This window comes from Schistocerca serialis, chromosome 4 (genome assembly GCF_023864345.2).
Source record: "Schistocerca serialis cubense isolate TAMUIC-IGC-003099 chromosome 4, iqSchSeri2.2, whole genome shotgun sequence".
Classification (NCBI taxonomy): domain Eukaryota; kingdom Metazoa; phylum Arthropoda; class Insecta; order Orthoptera; family Acrididae; genus Schistocerca; species Schistocerca serialis.
This window is the reverse complement of record NC_064641.1, coordinates 316,639,858-316,657,862: the sequence shown is the minus strand read 5'-3', so window position 1 is coordinate 316,657,862 and position 18,005 is coordinate 316,639,858. Positions and strand designations below refer to the sequence as shown.

The following is an 18,005-nucleotide window of genomic DNA, read 5'->3' as shown; positions in this document are numbered from 1 at the left end:
CGACTGCACTGTTTTTTTTCGCGTCTCTTCGATATGCTTTACATATTCTGCACTGCCAGCACTACCACCTGCCCTCTGTGAGTGATTCCTCAGCTTGGGTCTCGACAATACAGTATTGTGAATGTTGATAAACCACTGTATATTCACTATGAAGAAGTCGTCTGGTGATTGTGTAGGAATACAAGTGTAACCTCATTAGCACTACATGCATTAGCAAATTTTGCTAATTTTAAAATTATTTAAAAAACCAGCTCCTCGTCCAGGCCGTGAAGGCTCAAAGGATGTCTACCGGGCGCCTTTCAGCCTCGTGCACATGCGGTATGGAGTGATATGTGGATGGCACACTGCTCTCCCGCACGTTTTTCAGTTCTTCCAGGCCTTGGAGACGCTACTGCTCGTCAAGTAACTCCTAAATTGGCATCGAGTGACTGACTGCACCCCGTAGCAGTCCTCCCACCAAGAAAAACTCGATGGCCGTATCGGCAATCGAACCCGGGTCCTCCGCATGGGAGCCATCTACGCTGACCACCCAGACATGGGGGTGGAGTTTTAAAATTATTGGGTATATTACATTATAAACTCAGTCGCATTGTCGTTCTTGTCTCAAAAGAGAAAGACAAAAGGAGTTGTTAAACTCGTCTTGCAAAGTGCAGAAAATTTCACAAAATCCTTTCTGCTTGTGCCCTGGAATTTCCCCCTTTCCCTTCTACGATGTGTCACCCTAACGAGAGTTGTTTTAATTAATTTGAATACTTTTATGTTTTCTCTCTTGTCAATGATAAAATATGGTCATTCCACTGTGAATCTGCTATTATAATGTTGTTTAAAAAGTTTAAAACTGTGTTGTATTTCGTAGTGTTTCACTCACATCTCTCAGAAATGCAGCAGCGGCGAAGAATCGCTGTAACTAGCCGGATGGGATGGTGTGGCTGTGTTCGGATCAGCTGAAAATTACGCAACGTATATCATCTCTAGAGGAAAATATGATCTCTAGAATTTCCCTGTTTCGGAGAACCTCAGCAGAGCACAGGCAGAGACCTATCTTTTTGTCTGTAGAGGAAATTGCGCAGTTTATTTGAAACTGGAATTTATCAGCGCGGCGCTGTAATGAGATTTTCTCGTGCTGTCAGTGAAGTAAAGCTGTCAACGAGAGCACAGTTTCTGGAAGCTTCTTCCATTTCATCTTCAGACGAAGGTGCAGGGGAAGCATATTCTGAAAGCGTTACGACTCTGCTGTTACTTAAACTTCGAGGAAAGATTGATGACATTTAATCAAACCCTGGCAACCAACTTTGACAGTTTCTCGGCCTGGGAAATGCTAAATATCCTCAAAATACGTGTAGGTGTTTCGTCAAGAGACAGAGAACAAAATGATCGGTAGATAGTGAAGTTATTACATGTAGTTCATGGTCTGTGAGAAATGACGACTATCTTATGTCTATTTCAGGAGTCAGGGAAACTGTGGGTTTAAAGTTACGGATTTGGTATCGAACTAGGCTCTTCCTATTGTGAATACCACTGTGTCAAACTAAAATGATAACTGATGCATCATAATAAAACATGGAAAATCGTCCCCATTTTGTTAAGCAAATGAATTACATGTACAGCGAAATATTAATAGAATTAATAAGTCTTGAACTTGTAATACAGAGAAGGTAAGCAGGGTCTTAGCTAGAATACCATCTGTAGCTCGAGTTCCGAGACAAAATGTAAATGGGCGCCAGTAATCGCAGGAACTTCTCCTAGAAATTATGCTTGATAGCTTTTCTCACAGTAATTTGCCATCACGACAGAGATAAGAAAACAGCATAACATTTTTCAGCCGTGAGATGTGGAAACCTCTATTGTGTAAGTAATTGCCTGACCTTTGTACAAGCGTACAAAAATAGTAACGAATTTATGGAATAAAACTATAGAAGGACGTGAAACTATTTAGAGAATACCCATTTAAATGTCTCACGGACGTCTGATGTGTCGTGGAACCGAAGTACAGCTGTGGCGTTATTTGCATCCACGAATTCGACAGCGACTGCTAGACGGTGAGCATTCATATGCAGATGATTTTAATCTTTAAAAAGGATGAAATAACACATAAAATGGCATTAACATTGATAGAAGGAAGTGTTTTGCGATGAGTCTGTATTATGTGCACAGTACTCGTAGCGAAGCAAAAACGTTTCTACCTATGTGTCTCTTTATGTTCACTTTTTTTTAACTGTCTGAATACGTGGTGAATATGCTGCGCTGTACAAGCCACACATAGGAGGTGCTAGTTTATGTACGCTGATTGTTTTACTGAAGATTGAATTTTTCATTTAAGAATATTAGTGCAAAATATGTCATTTATACTGTAAATCAGTGGATTATTTTGTAGCAACAATACGGAACTTATTTGCATGGTACAAAATCCGTGAATGGATTGTCTTCATGCAAAGTATTGTTTATTCGTAATTAAGTGGAGGAACACGTTCTTCCAAGAGTCATAGTGAACAACAGAGAACCAATTCAGCATGGTAGAAACATCCATGAATGAGTTGACGAAGTATTGATCGTGTATGTTACTACGGTTATTCATCACGAAGTGGAGGAACACGTTCTTCCACGAGGAATGGTGAATATGCCGATCTGTGGAGATGATGTCCATTATGCTTAGGTTTGTTTTTGTAGTGTCACAATAGGTGATCATTTTATGCTACAATACGACGACGCTTGATCGCATAGGCTTCGGATTGTTATCGAATGTCTCCAGCTGTAAATAATTCAACGCTTGGAATAATCAACTCGATATCCCCAGCTGAGCTATTTATTTGATGATGATAATGATCATCATCATCATCGTCATTATCATCTCGACCACTAAACTCAACTCATTGTAGATTTAGCTCTCCTGTTTCGTCCCTCACCATTTGTACCATTTGTTTGTAGTTGCTGCAGTCCATTCCACTGGTAACACTTTGTAATAAGGATGTTCTTGACCTGGATCTTGATTTTTTCAGTATTTTTCGTTCGAAGATGTTTTTTCACGAAGCTGTTATATATAAAGAGGTGCCAGATTAATTTAGACTTTCTTTTCTGGATCATGATAGTCAATGTCCTTTCCTCTTTAATGGCTTTAAGTATTCATTAATTAGTTATCCTTTTACTCCAGGGTTTTTTATAGCTCTTCTTCATATCTAAATCTCTATTTCCTGTGATTTTTTCCTTTCTTGTTTCCCCAGATTCCGTCCTTATAGACTAGAGCTTCAATTGCTCCATGTTCTCACAAATGCGTTTCCTGTTTCTATATTAAGGTAGTTGTTCGTTAGTAAATAACTCTTATTTCTTAATGTTTGTTTATTCTTTGAAATTCTTCTTTTAGTAACTGTTATACTACTGTTATATTCTATTATTGTGTTTCCCAAATAGCAAAATTTGTTCACTTCTATTAGAATTTTATTTTATATAAGTTTACTGTATTTGGTCTTATTTATCTCTTGGATTTATCTGGCACCATTATTTTAGCCTTCTTGGTGTTCGTTTTCGGTTTGTGGTTATCCAAGGTATCAGACAAAATTTTTAACGAATAGTTCATGTTCTCTTATTAAGACTACTATATAATCAGCGTATCGAGTACAATGTATTTGATTGCCAGAAATTTTGAGCCTTGTGTGCTACTTCCCATAAATAAATTATATAAATCAGGAGACAGTACAGCGTTATAGGACACCTTTTCCTATACTATTTTTTTTCCTTGTGCTATTGATATCACTATCTTTACGCTTTGTTGGTTAATATATTTTATTATATAATTAGATAAATAAGTTATGAACACAAATCGAACGAATACAAGTTTACGAAACAGAAATTTAAACAGTGTCAGCCTAGTAGTTTGCATCTCCCGACAATCACATACATTGCTTTCACTTGGGAGGAATCCAGATTTGACTGCGTTGTCACTTGGAAGTGACAACACGTCTGACGTCAATGCTAAGTAGGTCTCAAGTGTGGAACTGATAACTAGTTGTTCAAAAACTTTACTAACGCTGTTTTTGAGAGTCTGAAGATGGGCTGCTCCTAAAACACAAAAATGTGAGATGGTTGAACAGCTCAATTCTACATCACAGTCGCACGCCTCCTGCGCTCGTTTATGTCACATCTTAAGTGCACCGCCTACTGACGACACTTGAGTTCTCCCTGTTTAGTGTTTTAGTCACGATAAACGCCCGCATCTCGTGGTCGTGCGGTAGCGTTCTCGCTTCCCACGCCCGGGTTCCCGGGTTCGATTCCCGGCGGGGTCAGGGATTTTCTCTGCCTTGTGATGGCTGGGTGTTGTGTGCTGTCCTTAGGTTAGTTAGGTTTAAGTAGTTCTAAGTTCTAGGGGACTGATGACCATAGATGCTAAGTCCCATAGTGCTCAGAGCCAGTTGAACCAGTCACGATAAACGCTTACTGTTTCTATGATTACCGTATCTTTCTGTATCAAACCTGAAATATCTGCCATTTGTATTTGTACTGAATGAATGGATCATAACTGTGAACAGTTCTTGGTGTATTCCTTGTTTAACATACCTGTATACTTTTTTGTGATTTGAAAAAATAAAATGTGTTGAGAAAGTAAAAAGAATTTTGAAATTTAGAGTGTTGTATTAGTCCTATTCATACTATTTTTTCGTTCTTGTGTTGATAAACATGTTTTAAAAGTATCTGTAAAATGAAAATCTTTTTACATTTTTGGAAAACGGTCACGTAGTAATGTTTCAATAATATTTCTGCCATTTGACTGTACAAACTTCTTTATTCTGTATTATTCTCATGATTTCGGCCTTAAACCATTATCATGTACAACAAACGTTGGGTATAACTAGACTTGGTTAAGGGAAGTCATCGACAAGATCTTTTGAACTGGGTGTTCCAGCCAGGGCTACTGAGAGGCAGCACTGGGCCTGGGGCAAGATATGCGACTGGGCACCAAGTCCAAAAATTGCGACCCAGTATTACTGTTATTTTAAAGGAAGTTTGACTTGATTTGAACATAACGCAGTTCGGGAAATTTTGGAGATACAGGAGAAATTTTCATTGAGGTGAAATATAGACACACCAAACAAATTTTCACAAGCAATAATATTTTCCAAAAAGTCGCGAAAATGTGATTTTTCAGGGGGCCATATCTCGGTTTTTCATCATCACAAAGGGCCACGTGTTTTCGATACCCGTTGACCTACCGACCATTTTTATGCCTAACGGAAGAACGGACGCACTGTAGGTATCCTTCAGTGGAGGGTCAAAATTTAAACATTGTACAGGTTCTCCAGACCACGCAAATTGAGCAAATCGGTTGGTTTTTTTGCATTATTTGTGATTTAGGGTAGACCTTAGACAGCTTATAAAAGCAACATTTGCCCATCAGGGAGTCTTGATGAAACCCCGAAATACCACTTCCTTTGGGTACGAAAAATACCAATCGTGGGAATGGCAAATGCTATAATTTCTATTGACGACAGATAGCTGAAAAACTTACCGTATGTTCTTAAGACGGCAGTCCCTAGGAACTTCGAAATTTTTTCGATATCATTATCCGTTACTAAAGCCAGAGGTTCAAAGTTACCGAACTTACACAGAAAACCGCAAAACCTGGTTTTTAGCTGTTTTTGCACCCTTGCTCACAAGAATCTAAATAACTACCACAGAAAGAGGCTCAAAATTTTACTGCACATTCTTTACGTATTGATTTATAGAACCCATTTTACGCATTTCCGAAAATCTGTATCCTCTATGAAGATACACTAGAAAACCAATGTTTTTTGTGTACAAAAGTACCTGTTGGGAGGCATGGCCACTTCTGTAATTTCTATTGATGACAGATCGACGAAAATTTTACCATATGTTCTTAATATCATATTCTCGAGGGACTTCGAAACTTTTTTCGACATCAATATCCGTTACCAAGATCCAGATGTTCAAAATTTTCGTACTGATGCTGTAAACTATGAACCTAATGCACAGTCTGAGGCGTAAGTGTTGTTTTAACTAACTTAGTAAACACGTGGTAAGGGTTCTGGGGTAATTGTTAGAGTTCTGAGGTTTCCAAACTATTTTTTTAGTCATCATTTATTCACAAATAAAATTTTATGACGATTTGTCTCTGTATAATGTACACTTTACGGCTATACGAATATGCTCAAAGTGATATGGCGGTAACAAAAATTAGGCTAAAAAGGTCTTAACAAGTGTGAGAAAACTTAAATTAGCTTTTTACTCTTTTATGAAATGAATCATAAGCTGGGCCTTTTCATTGAATTGCCATCGTTCAGCAAAGTACTGAGAAAAAGTGTAAAGTAAACGATTTTGTGTTACTCTTATATTATGCGCAGTTATTTGTTGTTTACAAGTGTCAGGATACACTGTGTGTTCAAAAGTATCCGGTCACCTGGCTGAAAATGACTTACAAGTTCCTGGCGCCCTTCATCGGCAATGCTGGAATTCAATATGGTGTTCACCCACCCTCAGCCTTGATGACAGCTTCCAACTCTCACAGGCAAAAGTTCAGTCAGGTGCATGGAGGTTTCTTGGAGAATGGAAGCCCATTCTTCACGGAGTGCTGCACTGACGAGAAGTATCGATGTCCGTCGGTGAGGCCTGGCACGAAATTGGCGTTCCAGAACATCTCAGAGGTGTTCTATAGGATTCAGGTCAGGACTCTGTGCGGGCCATTCCATTACAGGGATGATATTGTCGTGTAACCATTCCACCACAGGCCGTGCATTATGAACAGGTGCTCGATCGTATTTAAAGATGCAGTCGCCATCCCCGAATTAATCTTCAGCAGTGGGAAGCAAGAAGGTGCTTAAAACATCAATGTAGGCCTGCGCTGTGATAGTGCCACGCGAAACAACAAGGGATGCAAGCCCCCTCCATGAAAAACAGGACCACAGCATAGCGCCACCGCCTCCGAATTTTACTGTTAGCACTACACACGCTGGCAGATGACGTTCACTGGGCATTCACCTTACCCACAACCTGCCATCGGATCGGCACATTGTGTACCGTGATTCGTCATTCCAAACAATGTTTTTCGCTGTTCAATCGTCCTATGTTTACACTCCTGACATCAAGCGAGGCCTCGTTTGGCATTTACCGGCGTGATGTGTGGCTTATGAGCAGCCGCTCGACCATGAAGTCCAAGTTTTCTCACCTCCCGCCTAACGATTATAGTACTTGCAGTGGACCCTGAGGTATTTGGGAATTACTGTGTGATGGTCTGGATAGATGTCTGCCTATTACACATTACGACCCTCTTCAACTGTCGGCGGTTTCTGTCAGTCGACAGATGAGGTCGGCCTATGCGCTTTTGCGTTTTACGTGTCCCTCCACGATTCCACTTCACTGTCACATCGGAAACAGTGGACGTAGGGATGTTAAGGAGTGTGGAAATCTCGAGAACAGACGTATGTCACAAGTGACACCCAATCACCTGCCCACATTCGAAGTCCGTGAGTTCCTTGGAGCGTCCCATTCTGCTCTCTCATGATGTCTAATGACTACTGAGGTCGCTGATGTGGAGTTCCTGGCAGTAGGTGGCAGCACAATGCATCTAATATGAAAAACATATGTTTTTGGAGGTGTCCGGATACTTTTGATCATAGTGTATATAAATGTGACGCAGTACACAAATAAACTTTCAAAATTTTACCGACCTATAGGATTCGTTTTATACAAGCTGCATACTCTGCTGTAGCAGGGAAAAGAAGGAAACCAACGGAAGAATGCTCCTGTTGGAGCACAAAAAGTCGGATATGTTCCTCTTGAAAAGACTCTAGCAGAAAAGTGGGGGACCAGATGCCTCCATCCTCATTCCGCTTTCCTCACCAAAAATTTCGTCGTGTGAAAATATCGCCCCTTTTTGGGCTGAGACTAGCAGAGAGACAGCGACGGTGGAAGAGAGAAGATACAGTGTGGTGGGAGAGAGGAAGTGTCAGTGAAAGCGAAGAAGAGAAGGATGAAGACAACAGCAGTGATAGCCAAAGGGAATGAATATATTGACGGTCAGTGAAAGACAATGACAGTAAAAGCGAGAGAGAGAGATGCAAGGAGATAGAGGCAGAGGGAGGAAAGAGAGAGGAGACAGTGAAACTGCGAAAGATAGATGAGTAGACACCGTTCACAGGCTTGGGTTTCCAGACCCTCTCAAGTCGGCGAACTGTAACACGGAAGTATTGAGGGGAGTGGTAAATTTTGGATTTATTTCTGAACAGCCGAGAAATGGGGGAGACAGCGACAGTGGCGAAGAAAGACAGCATAAGGAAGTGTTAGTTGTGGTGTCCTGCAGTCGGCAGGAAAGAACTAACGATCAAGTCTGAACACACTTTACTTAATTAAAACGCCTTTTTGGCGTGCACTAATTTCCAAACTCAAGAACAACAAGAAACACAGTAATTCTTGTGGTGGCAAAAGCCAGATAAAAGTTATAACACAATGAAAAGAAAAATAACAAGCAAAATACTACGCTACAAAATTCCAAAGTGGCGTTACGCGCCGGCCGGTGTGGCTGAGCGGTTCTAGGCGCTACAGTCTGGAACCGCGCAACCGCTACGGTCGCAGGTTCATATCCTGCCTCTGGCACAGGTGTGTGTGATGTCCTTAGGTTAGTTAGGTATAAGTAGTTCTAACTGATGACCTCAGCAGTTAAGTCCCATAGTGCTCAGAGCCATTCGAACCATTTTTTGGCGTTACGCCCAACAAGATACAAATTTCTACAGAAAGACTACGGCGAGTGTCTACTAGGCTACAGCCGGCGTAGGTATTGGCCGGAGCTGTCCTAGATGTAGATACGCACTGCTGGTTTGACTCTGCTGGCGTGCTTATAATACTGATTCTGCGGAGTGCTACACTTAGTCACATTAGTTCCAATTGATGGATCTCTGTCTCATGGCTTCTCACGAAGTAGCGCCGTGTTTATCCGGAAAGCTTTTTGATGTTTACATTCACTGGTGATATTTTGATATGAGCTCTTGAAGGGAGGCCGGCAGTCCAGCTTGCTTGTGCGGGCCCTCTAACTGATAAGGGGCCACTACGACATAAGTGAGAAGGGGGACAGTGGTAGTGGGATATACTGTAAATCAGTGGGAGGAAAATGAGACTGTGGGGGAGGGGGGGGAGGTGCAGACAGTGATAGAGAGAGGAATATGCTGAGTTTGAAGGCTTCACTAAAAGAGAGACTGGATGAAAGGATGTAGAATGTTCTGTGTTAAAAGAGCACAGATATGTTCGCATGCCAAAATTTTTGATGAGGGAGGCGGAATGAGGATTGATTTCTTACTATTCTGTCAGAGTCTTTTCAAGAGAAACACGTTCTCCTTTTACTGCTCTGACAGGAGCATTTTCCCACTGGTTTATACTATGATAATATATGTTGCACGAGATGCTGCCGGCGGAATTTGAGCGGATTAAGAGTTGTTCATGGTGCAACAGCTTGAATCAGAGTGTGTGGTAGTATACACATTGTATCTTCTAGCCACTACTAACAGTACTAGCTTCAGCTACATGTTGTATGCTGTGTCATGCCATATTACAGAACATGTGAACATTCGAGGAAGTTATACATACCATTACTTGTCATTGCACTGTGTTTAGACAGCGAATGCCCCCGAAGAAACAACAGAAGGTTTATGTGCAAGTGTATCAGAGTAACTATACCTAATTTTGTGATGTCGTAAAGGACAAGAATGTGGACATTACCGGTACTTATCAATAATACAGTGCCTGCAAGTGCTTCGTTTTCTATACAAAACCCAGAGCTCATCACTTAGGTTTTAGACACTTTTGTTTCAGTCGTCATTCTTACCATGGAAGCAATTAACTACTGAAGTTAGTTTGTTATTGTCAGTCACAATGTGTCTTCTGTGAAATTTGTTCTCTTAGAAGGGGACGCCAAGACATTGAGATCACAGATTTAAAATGGCACTGAGCACTATGGGACTCAAAATCTCAGGTCATCAGTCCCCTAGACTTAGAACTATTTAATCCTAACTAACCTAAGGACATCACACACATTCATGCCCGAGGCAGGATTAGAACCTGCGCCCATGCGGTCGTGCGGTTCCAGACTGAAGCTCCTAGAACCGCTAGGCCAGATCACAGATTTATTTCAAACTTTGTACACCTGTAGCAGGCCATTTAAACAACGTAATGTAGAAGTAGTAAGGTGCACTACTCCTGCAATTGCGAGTAAATCGCAATAGAAAGTTTTATGCGTCTATTACACAACTGATGTTGCGCGAAGCAAGGGGACCATAGACGAGGCGGCGATTCGAATCCTGCTAATACTTATTTTTTCACCAATATTTTTTCATCGCTGGTCACATTATTTAATTTATTAAACACCTGAGAGGTAGTATAACGAAAAAAAAACTACGTGCATCTTCATGAAGCTGTTGCGAATTTCATGTATTATTTGACTGTTTACTACTTTTAATTAAATTTTCAAGGACGACGGACAGGTTTGGAAAACCCAAGTTAAACCTCGATAAATAATGATGCGAATGACATTATTTAGTAATACAGCGAGTAACAATGTGCCAGACCACAAGAGTAATGTACAATGGCTCGTCGGATGTGCTCTTAACATCCACGCTGCAGGATGATATCTGTCATACAGACATGTAAAACATAAATTGAAACGCCATCTACTACACAGAATGAATGCAGTTTTCCCTCATTTACAAGGAATGTTCAGAGTTCCTAAGGGCAAACACCCATTGTTGACATTTTAAAAAATTTCTCTTTCTTCCGATAGTATAGATTAAAAATTAAATTTGAGGGGGTATTATAATATGTAACATTGCTTTCCTATGCGAATGTGGAAAGGCAGGATTTCTAATTACAGAACTGACACTGAAAGTTAAATTTCCTGCCTCCAGTGCGTAATTTTTTCGGAACGCGTTTTCTACATCCACATTTCTGCTTTCCACTCATATTTTCAATCGGAAGTAGAGTAGACTGCCGTAACTACAAGTTTAAATAACATTTATAAATATATTTGCAATTTTTTGTATTTAATAATACATCAATGGTAGTATTTCGACCTTGTAGTAGCTGCTTCAGTAGTTAATTGGTACCAACGTCTTTAGGTAAACTGATGCTATGATTAAACACTTGAATGATCTCACATAATAGAAAACATTATTACTACATTTTACTGTAAGAATCTTAATAAAGTGCGGTGAAGTTGTAAAACCATGAAATACTGTATTGCATTTGGCTACTGATATGCGAAAAATAAGCGTTAGCGCGTGGTAAAAGCTTTTCGAAGAATGCCGTGAAGACATTGACGAGCGGCCTGGATGCCCCAGTACATCATCCACCGATTGAATAGGGAAAAAAGTGGAATAAATGATTATGAACGGTAGCCGAATCACCATCAGAGAAGTCATTAATGATGTTAACGTTTCATTAGCTCATTAGCTTCATGACTCTGTTTCGCCTGTGTTCGGTATGTGAGGGTTACATTTTCCCAAAATCTTTATATTTCGAACTAAATCAGCGATGAATGCAAGTTGCTCGGAAGTTGCTAGATGAAAGTCAACAACAATGCAGAACTACTGAAAGGTGGCATAAGAAGTGATAGAACATGGGTGTACCGGTATCACGCCGAAACTAAGTTTCAGTCGTCCCTGCTGAAGCATTCTGTATGGCTGAAGGCAAACCATGGCATATGCGGTCGACTGTGAAGGGTACCATCACTTTGTTCTTCGATTTGAATGGCATAATGTACCATGAAGTCGGAAGATCAATTAGGATGACTACCGCAGTTCAATGACGCTTGCGTGAAGCAATAAAAAAAAAGAAAATAAATAAATTTGTGGCCAACAATTCACGGCTTTTACACAACAATTGTGCATCTACTTAAACTCCTAACCTTATTCGTGGATTTTAGATCAAGACATAAACTTGTCACTGCCACCACATTTGCCGCACGTGAAGTTATTGTGACATATTATGTTGTTAGAAATAAAGAAAACCATAAAGGTCCGTGTTTTACAAGCTCAGATGATGTTACAACGGTGTCGCTGAGAGAGATGACAGCTATCTCAAAGATCGAGTACCAGAAGTGTTCCGGGGACTGGACAAAGCTTTGGCATAGGGTAAATGTATAGTGTCTAATAGGGACTATACTGAGCAGAATAACACTGATGTAGACGAATAAAAAAATTATTTAAAAAATCTGTTAATTTGTGAACACATAGCTCAAAAATGGGCATATTTCTCCGTCTCCTTTAGAGCCGGTAGAGCTTACATCAAGTAAGTACACACATCAAAAAAACGTTTAGCATCACCTTGGTTCCGAGAGTTCCGGAACCTATACAGAAAATTGGAACAGAGATGAACAAAACATCATTTCTGCCATTTTTATTGCTCATGAAAACCACACATTGCGTGTTTTACCACTATACAGGGAGACCTTCATAGTTGTCAAGACTTCTGTACACATCGCTACCTCTAATACCCAATAGCACGTCCTCTTGCATTGCTGCATGCCTGTATTCGTCGTGGCATACTATCCACAAGAGCATCAAGGCGCTGTTGGTCCAGAATGTCCCACTCCTCATCTGCGATTCGGCGTAGATTTCTCAGAGTGGTTGGTGGGTCACGTCGTCCATAAACAGCACTTTTCGATCTATCCCAGGCATGTTCGATAGAGTTCATGTCTGGAGAACATGCTGGCTACTCTAGTCAAGCGACGTCGTTATCCTGAAGGAAGACATTCACAAGATGTGCACGATGGCGGCGCGAAAAGTCGTCCATGAAGACGAATGCCTTGCCAACATGCTGCCGACATGGTTGCACTATCGGTCGGAGGATTGCAGTCATGTATCGTACAGCCGTTTCGGCCCATTCCATGACCACCAGCGGCGTACGTGGACACCACATAATACTACCCCAAAACAGCAGTGAACCTACACCCTGCTGCACTCGCTGGACAGTGTGTCTAAGGCGTTCAGCCTGATCGGGGTGCCTCCAAACACGTCTCCGACGATTGTCTGGTTGAAGGCCTATGCGTCACTCATCGGTGAAGAGAACGTGATGCCAGTCCTGAGCGGTCCATTCGGCATGGTGCTGTGGTTGTAAAGAAGGACATCGCCATGGACGTCGAGAGTGAAGTTCCACATCATGCAGCCTACTGTGCACAGTTTGAGTCGTGACACGACGTCATGTGGCTGCACGAAAAGCATTATTCAACATGGTGGCGTTGCTGTCAGGGTTCCTCCGAGCCATAATCCTTAGGTAGCGGTCATCCGCTGTCGTAGTAGCCATTGGGCGGCCTCAGCGAGGCATGTCATCGACAGTTCCTGCCTCTCTGTATCTCCTCCATGTCCGAAAAACGTAGCTTTGGTTCACCCCGAGACGCCTTGACACTTCCCTTGTTGAGAGCCCTTCCTGGCACAAAGTAACAATGCGGATGCGACCGAACAGCGGTAATGACAGTCTAAGCATGGTTGAACTACAAACAACATGAGCCGTGTACCTCCTTCCTGGTGGAATGAGTGGAACTGATCTGCTATCGGACCCCCTCTGTCTAATAGGCGCTGCTCATGCATGGTTGTTTACATCTTTGGGCGGGTTACGTCTTTGGGCAGGTTTAGTGACATCTCTGGTCGAAGGAACTGTGTCCGTGATACAATACCCTCAGTCAACGTCGATCTTCAGGAGTTCTGAGAACCGGGGTGATGCAAAACTTTTTTTGATGTGTCTATAAGGCTTTTCCAAGTCATTTTTTGCAGCCTAGAAGCGTTGCATTCCATTTGTTGTCCACTTGTCTGCTTTCTCCTGTCCAGCCTCTGTTCTGCTTTTGCTTATTGTGGAAATCCTTAAACTTATTGATCGACTATTTGTGGTTTGATTGGTTAGAGATGTCCTCTTGGATGACTAGTGCTCTGGAGAACCTTCCTTACTTCGTTGAATCATTTATCAGAGGCTTTAGAACAGTTGCCAAATACACAAAAAATCTGCTTCGTTACTTAATCTGTGTACAGGGTGGTTCAGCTATGAGCAAGATTTTCATACTCTCTCCCTTGCTACGTGCCAATTATTAGTCCTACAGAAAAAATGAACAAGACCTTCCAGTACAAAATTTTCGCTAGAAAACGTAGTTTTCGAATTATTCAAGAAAAACATACAAAATGATCTTCAAACACCTTTGCAGGAGAGCTTCTGCGAAGTTTTGAAGGTAGGAGACGAGGTACTGGCAGAATTAAAGCTGTGAGGACGGGGTGTGAGTCGTGCTAGGGTAGCTCACTTGGTAGAGCACTTGCCCGCGAAAGGCAAAGGTCCCGAGTTCGAGTCTCGGCCCGGCACACAGTTTTAATCTGCCAGGAAGATTCATATCAGCGCACACTCCGCTGCAGAGTAAAAATTTCATTCTGATCTTCAAACACGTTTTTCTTGAATAAGCCTAAAATCGTGGTCTCCAAACGTATCCTTGTACAAAATTAGCTACATTGTACCTCGTGCAAAAATATCCTGAACATGTTTTCTGTAGGTTTAGCAGTTGGTGCGTAGCGAGTCAGAGTGTATGAAAATCTTGCACAAGCTTTTTGGAAGCATAACAGGTTGCATAAAACCCTTATATAGGGGCAGCTGAATCTTCCTGTATAGCACAATAAATTGTTGAAAAGAACAAAGATCTGTACCCAAAGACGGAAAGTTGCACAGGTCACACCAACATTCAAGAAAGGTAGTAGGAGTAATTCACTAAAGTACAGGCCAATATCATTAACGTCGATATGCACCAGGATTTTGGAACATATATTGTGTTCGAACATTATGAATTACCTCGAAGAAAATGATCTATTGACACACAGTCAACACGGATTTAGAAAACATCATTCTTCTGAAACACAACTAGTTCTTTACTCGCATGAAGTGTTGAGCTATTGACAAGGGATTTCAAATTGATTCCGTATTTCTGGAAAGCTTTTGACACTGTACTACAAAAGCGGCTTGTAGTGAAATTGCGTCCTTATGGAATATCGTCTCAGTTAAGCGACTTCATTCGTGATTTTATGTCTGAGAGGCCACAGTTCGTAGTAACTGACGGAAAGTCATCGAGTAAAACATAAGTGATTTCTGGTGTTCCCAAGGTAGTGCTATAGGCCCTTTTATTGTTCCTTATCTATATAAACGATTTGGGAGAAAATCTGGGCAGTCGTCTTAGGTTGTTTGTAGATGACGCTATCTTTTATCGACTAGTAAAGTCGTTAGAAAATCAAAAAAACTGCAAAACGATTTAGAAAAGAAATGTGTATGGTGCGAAAGTTGGCAATCGACTCTAATTACGAAAAGTTTGAGGTCATCCACGTGAGTGATAAAAGAAATTCGTTAAACTTCAGTTACACGATTAATCAGTCAATTCTAAAGGCCGTAAATTCAACTAAATACCTAGGAATTACACTTACGAACAACTTAAATTGGAAGGAACACATAGAAAATGTTGTCGGGAAGGCTAACCAAAGACTGTGTTTTATTGGTAGGACACTTAGAAAATGTAACAGACCTACTAAGGAGACTGCCTGCACTACGCTTGTCCGTCCTCTTTTAGAATACTGCTGAGCGGTGTGGGATCCTTACCAGATAGGACTGACGGAATACATCAAAAAAGTTCAAAGAAAGGCAGCACGTTTGGTATTGTCGCGAAATAGGGGAGAGAGAGTCACTGAAATGATACTGGATTTGGGACTTCATTAAAACAATGGCGTTTTTCGTTGCGGAGGAATCTTCTTACGAAATTCCAATCACCAACTTTCTCCTCCGAATGCGAAAATATTTAGGAGACGCCGACCTACGTAGGGAGAAACGATCACCATGATAAAATAAGTGCTATCAGAGCTCGTACGGAAAGATACAGGACTTCGTTCTTTCCGCGCGCTATTCGAGATTAGTATAATAAAAAATTTGATGGTGGTTCGATGAACCCTCTGCTAGGCACTTAAATGTGATTTTCAGACTGTTCATGTGGATGTAGATGCAGACGTAGATGAAAGTTTCATCTAATCGTACGGGTGCAAGTGGTGACGCTGATAGTACCTCTAACCGAAGAGCGCCAAACAATAAACTCAGCCCGTGCCCAGCATGGAAATTTCTGGAAGGACTATCGGATGACGAGGGAAGGAGCGCGAACGGTTCCTGTGCGCTGCGACTGACAATGGCGAAAGCTGATACTCAACGGGCTCGAACGGCATGTGAGGGAGAGGAATTCGCGGAAGTCCAGCGGCGTTGCGCAGGCGCGAACATTGCGGCGCGCGAGTAGTTTCATATGGGCTGCCTGCGGCCGGCGCTCGGCACGCGGGGGCGTCCACGTCGCGGGAATCTGTCAGCCAATTCCAGGGGTCGCCGGCGGCGTTACACAAAGCCACGGCGGCGAGGGCGCGATGCGGCGGCTGCACCGCTGCCGGGCTCCGTTACACAGCACTGAGGCAGGCGGTTTCTCCAGTACCTGAACATATTAGTGGCCTTACAGTTCCCCAAGATGATCCAGCTTTCGGTACGCATGCGACGGCATGCGCTACCAGCACGTTCCACAACGCCACGCATAGAAACGGTATTTTTCCAGGGTCCTATAGCGGGTTAGTTACACTACTGGCCATTAAAATTGCTACACCAGGAAGAAATGCAGATGATAAACGGGTATTCATCGGACAAACATATTATACTAGAACTGACATGTGATTACATTTTCACGCAATTTGGGTGCATAGATCCTGGGAAATCATTACCTAGAACAACCACCTCTGGCATGCATACCTGATCTGTTGTTGGACTACTGTAGATTCTTATGAGTACAACCAAGTCATCGAATTGTTCACAGTGACTCATTCTCTGCTCTTCCTTCTTATTCATAATGAATCCTACTCCCATTATATCATTTTCTTTTGCTGTTGATATTACCCTGTTTTCGTCGGACTAGTAAGCCCAATGATCTTTCGATTTCACTTCACTGACAATCACCTCCTCCCACATATCCCTCCCCCCCCCCCCCCCCCGCCCCCACCCAGCCCTATTATCTAAGATGAGCAGATGCGTTTCTAATTTTAGATTTTCCAGCTTCCTTGTTACATTCAAATGTCTGAGATTCCACGCTCAGACTCTTGAAATGTTACCGTTTCCCCCGTTACTTAGTCTTTTTCTCATGGTTACATCCCTCTTGTCTAACCACTCCCGGAGATCCGAATGTGGTACTAATCAGGAATCTTTTGCCAATGGAGAGATGATGAAGATACTTTTTGAGTTAGGGGCGTGTGTTCTGTGGATCACATTATGTATCTTTAATGCAGTGGTTTCCATTGCCAACTGCATTCTCATGCCGTTGATCGCTTCTGACTCCCCCGTCTTCCCCCCAAGAACCAGAGGTTTCTTTGACGAGCTTCTACGTGTCATTCTTGCGGATGGGCCATGCTAATCTTCTCTGTGTCGTTCCAGCTTCCGCATACGTATAGCCGAAGCGCATACTGACAAAACAAGGGTGACTCCTTATATCAGAAGTTTTCCGGTTTGCCCACAATCGTTGATCGCTTCCGTACAATGCTGTGCTCCAAACACACATTCTTAGGAATTTCTTCATAAAATTAAGCTCGATGTATGACACCAGTGGACATTTTTAGTTTCGGTGTATCGCGTCGGGCTGCCGGTAATGAAGACCGGAAAACGCTTGCGGAATTATTTGGAGCCATTTTCCTTGCCGTGATCGAGGACTCCGCTACCATTTCTGCCCTGGCAAGGAAGTAAGCCACATCTACACTTCTAAATCTTAGAGTGAACCGCTTGCGGGTGATCAGCGTGATAGCGAAAGTGCACGTAATATTAGGCTGTAAAAGTTACCGCTGTAGAAACATCTACACCTGTTTTCCTTATCCGCTAAAACTGTGCTCACTACATTAAGAATTCTTCTTTCAATCTTGAAAATTTTGTGAACAGGGATGTTAGAGACTTGTAGCAACAAAGTAATATAAATGAGTGTAAAACACCTTTGTTGC

The 18,005-nt window shown here is 42.0% G+C and overlaps 1 protein-coding gene and 1 non-coding gene across 2 annotated transcripts in view; both read right to left on the bottom strand.

Moving 5' to 3' along the window:
- Positions 1-18,005, bottom strand: part of LOC126474415 (glutamate receptor ionotropic, NMDA 2D-like) — a 580,517-nt gene that overhangs the window by 401,438 nt on the left and 161,074 nt on the right. The gene's annotated exons all lie outside the window — the stretch shown is intronic.
- On the bottom strand, positions 17,371-17,481 carry LOC126476737 (U6 spliceosomal RNA). Its single transcript, XR_007587202.1, has one exon. It is a non-coding gene; the product is annotated as a U6 spliceosomal RNA (small nuclear RNA).